General features: G+C 40.1%; 1 pseudogene; it reads right to left on the bottom strand.

Moving 5' to 3' along the window:
* Positions 1-774: 774 nt before the first annotated feature.
* Positions 775-1,641, bottom strand: LOC110582172 (annotated as a pseudogene).
* Between the last annotated feature and the right edge of the window lie 2,807 nt (positions 1,642-4,448).

Below are 4,448 nucleotides of genomic sequence, written 5' to 3'. Positions count from 1 at the left end.
ATAATACAAAATTCATTAACAGATGAATGAATAAACAAACACAGTGTGGTATATGCATGCAAGAAATATTATTTATCCATAAAAAGTGTTTTCAGGGCTGAACCCTGAAAACATCATGCTAAGATAAATAAGCCAGAAAACAAAAAGATAAATATGTGATTCCACTTACATGAAATATCTAGAAAGGTAAATTCCTAGAGGCAGAAAATGGGTTAGCAGTTACCAGGGGCAGAGAGAAAGAGGAGTTACTGTTTAGTGGTCACGGAGTTTTTCTTCTTTCTTTTTCTTGGGGGGTCAAGATCTTTTATTTCCTGATTGATTGCTTGATTTGAGATTTTATTTATTTATTTGACAGAGAGAAAGAGCGCATGAGCGGGGGTGGGGAGGAGCAAGGGGAGACGGAGAAATAAGTTCCCCACTGAGCAGGGAGCTGGATGTGGGACTTGATCCCAGGACTCTGGAATCATGACCTGAGCCGAAGGCACACAATTAACCAACAGAGCCACCCAGGTGCCCCTATTTCCTGATTTTAAAAACTGTCACCATCATGGACCTCCTAGATTCTTCTGTACATTTGCCCCAGTGGTTCTTGGCAATAGCTCCACACAGCTCCTCTCCTGCTCCTGCCTCTGGCCCTTCTGGTTGCTTACCCAACAGCCTGAGTTTGACAGATCAATTTGCTTTGTCCCTCCAACCTGTGGGAGTAAGAACTGGACTTTTCTGGCTGGTGGAGTGTTCCTCATCAGCCAGTGTTCAAGCCCAGCCTATTACTTATTAATTCTGCTTGCTCTTGGCTTTTGTGGCTTTGGCATCCAGCATGTTCTGGACATGAGTGAGCTGCTTTAGAGAATCAAGCATGAGGATTCCAGCCTCAGGGCATTCATGAAGACAAAGTAAAACCAGAAGTAGAGTGGGTGGTCCAGCTCCCCATGCTGGAAACTGTCCTGGTGCTCTGTCAGGAAAGAGAGCACCAGGAGATCCACAGAGACCACAGGCTGTAAGACAAGGCAGAGGGGCTGCTGGTGGAGAAAGGTGATCACCACCCATAGGCTAAGTGGTCTCCATAGGCAAGCTGTGATGGTCTCCATGCATATTGTGAAGTTGTCACTCAGGTTGTATCAGCTGCCTCCTGTGGCACAGGCTTTCCAAAGTTGGGACAAGAAAGCTTGGTCTTAGGGCTCCTGGGTGGCTTAGTCAGTTAAGAGTCTGCCTTTGGCTCAGGTCATGATCCCGAGATCCTGGGATCAAGCCCCGCTTTAGGTTGCCTGTTTAGCGGGGAGCCAGCTTCTCCCTCTGCTGTTCCCTCTGCTTGTGCTGTCTTGCTGTCTCTGTCAAATAAAGAAATAAAATTAAATAATAAAAAAAGAAAGCTTAGTGTCCAAGAAAGTCTTTGTGGTAGAGGCTGAACCAGCCCTCAATCACCATGTGAACGAACCCACATACTGCAAACCAGCACAGGGCAATTGCTACCAAGTCCCCAGGGGAACAACAACAGTATAACTTGATAACAGCCATGTGGTTGCAACCAAGACCCCAGAGACAGGGAAGAGGCCAACTAGGAGATGCAGAGTGGGGTATAAAATTGTCCAGCCTCGGATGCCGAGGCCAGTATGGGTACAAGGGGCTGGTGTCAGTGGTCATGTATTTGTAGGCTGATGGCTGCAAGAATGAGGAAAATTGGGTCATGGAATTTCTGTTTGGGGTGATAAAAAAGTTATGAAGATAGTGGTAATGACTGCATCTGAAATAGATAGTGAATATAATTAATGCCACTTAGTTGTATGCTAAAAATGACTAATATTATTAGATAGATGATGATAAACATGTTAGATGGATAGATAGATAGATGGAGAGATAGATAGATAGATAGATAGATAGCTGTACTATAAGTAAAATTAATCAACAAAGTTGGAAGTTTGGAAGAAAAATGTTCATGGAAAACCACTATTGCTTTCAGGAAATTAGAAGGTTACAGTAGACCCTGAAAACTGCCTTTGATAATCACTGGTACCTGAAGCACAGACCTGAGTGACACACCTAAGAAATCCTGAAATTTAATGTAAACCTTACACCTTGTATTATGCAAAAAAAAAAAAAAAAAAAAAAAAAAATCCATGTACTGACAATGGGAAAAAAAAAAAAAAAGCCTTCACACCATCTTCTTCATTCCAATATTGCACAGAATTCTATGGGAAAGAGAGTCTAGAAATTAAGTTATCAAAATGTTCTCCTATTTTGTAGATGGAATTGCAAGGGGCTGCAGTTGATTTCAAGATGATAACAAAACAATGAGATAGTCCATAAGCTTGTCAATTCAACATCCAAATGTATTTTTCCATTTAAATTTAATCTGGAAATAAAAATTATAACAACTATATTACTTGTCTTCCTAACATGATAGTTATTCTTTAATGATGGTGCTCATCACTTCTCTGAAAAGGAGGACCAAAAACTCATTTGTCATTTGCCATTTGCTTCCTCTTCTAGATCAACCACAACCTACCTTTGGATAACCTATAACCTAAAGATTAAATTAGAAAGTTAACTATTTTTTTTTGAGAGAGAGACAGCAGAGTGCCCCTAGTTAATATATTTAAACATCTACATAACAAAACAAAATGATATAATTATAGGCATTATGGTGTACCTGGGTGGCTCAGTCAGCTGAGCGTCCCAACTCTTGATTTTGGCTCAGGTTGTGATCTCAGATTCCTGGGATAGAGCCCCTCATCTGACCCCCATTCAGCAGAGTCTGCTTGAAGATTCTCCCTCTCCTACTGCTCCTCCCCACTGCTCATGTGCTTTCTCTTGCTCTAAAATAAATAAATAAATAAATAATCTTTAAAAAGAGATTCTCTCTCTCCCTCTCCCTCTGCTTCTCCCTCCCACTCACACACACCCTCTCTGTAAAAAATAAAAATAATTATAAGCACTATGATTCCCATTTCATAGGTAGTTGTAAGGCAGTGTTTATTACCTCCTTCTTTCACTACTGACCTTAGCTTTACTTTGCTCTGAGCTAACGTGTCAGCAAGTACCTCAGCTAAACATCGTCACTTACCTGTTGGGGTGATTCAAACAGTCATTTCTGGAGTTTTATAGTTCTTATTAATCTGCCCCAAATTGAATTTTATTTGTTTTCTTTCAGCATTTACCCCTGGAGATATTATGAATAACCCTTCCCCAACCAGAGAGTTCAATGGCTTCTTAATATATGCCTCCCTACCATTTACCATCGACCCAATTTACTATTGATAATAGGGTTACCCTGGAGAGTTACTTTGAAGTATTAATGAAAGAAGATCCCAGTATACCCAGGGGAAGTCTCCACTACTAATCAATAGCAACGTGGTTGCCTGCTCTGGAGAAGGCATTCTTCTTTTTGGAATTAAGACCCCTACACAATCAAGGTGCAAGCTTTAGTAACAGGAGGTAATACACACACACACACACACACACACACACGATTTCTTAGAAATACTAGAGAAAGGAACCACTTCCTTTTTCATCCCTTGTTTCCTTGATCCATGTGTGCTGGCTAATGGAGAAATAACACTATAGATCAATTGTATCAGAATATATTCCACATCTTGTGGAATAGAACATCAACTTTCTCTAGCCAGTGCCACAGCTGATTCTTCATTAGAACATTTTACCAGTCTTATCTGGCCAGTTAGTTCTTGGTGATCATATACACGGATAGGGCAATGACTATCATAAGTTTTTTTTTTTTTCACTTTCTCACTTGTTTTGTTGAAAATGTTTACATGGTCAGAAATAATACTATTTGGCATATAAAGATGGTGAATGTGGTATTTAATAATTTCATATATAGTTATGCAGGCCAAAGAATTACTGGCAGAAAAGGCAATCGATACATAGATTAATTATCCTTTCCAGTGAGGACAAAAAGCCTCAACTCTGTATCTCTAATATAATCAACCTGCTACTAGATGGCTGGCCCATCCCCGCAGAAATGGTCATCAACACTGGTAATTTTGGTGAGGTGAAGCCCATATGCTCAAGCTCATGCATAAACTTCATCTTTCTTGAGGCCATTGAGCAATCAGTGGGATGGCTGGAGAAGAATTATTAATAGAAAGGGTTATTTTGTACATATGATTATTGAAAATCTCTCCTGCTACTTGGTAAGCATTCTCATAAAACACGAATAAGCACATACTCACTGGCTCATTCATGAGACTCTATTCACATGATTCTTCTTCATACCACCATTAGTAATCTTACCATTTGTTTCTTCCAAGAGGTTCATCATGAAGTCAAACCACTAGCAACTGATTATGAATGAATTCTTCTAGCTATGTCTCTCTCTAGGCAAGTTTGACAGGAAGACTCCCCGCTAAAAATCTATTTATTAGAGTCTTTCACTTTCTCACAGTTCTTCAGGACCACCCATGAAGTGGGACACAATGTTGTCACATTTAATT

This window comes from Neomonachus schauinslandi, chromosome 8 (genome assembly GCF_002201575.2).
Source record: "Neomonachus schauinslandi chromosome 8, ASM220157v2, whole genome shotgun sequence".
Lineage (NCBI taxonomy): Eukaryota > Metazoa > Chordata > Mammalia > Carnivora > Phocidae > Neomonachus > Neomonachus schauinslandi.
Note: the sequence above shows the minus strand (reverse complement) of the source record. Positions and strands in the feature narration are given on the sequence as shown.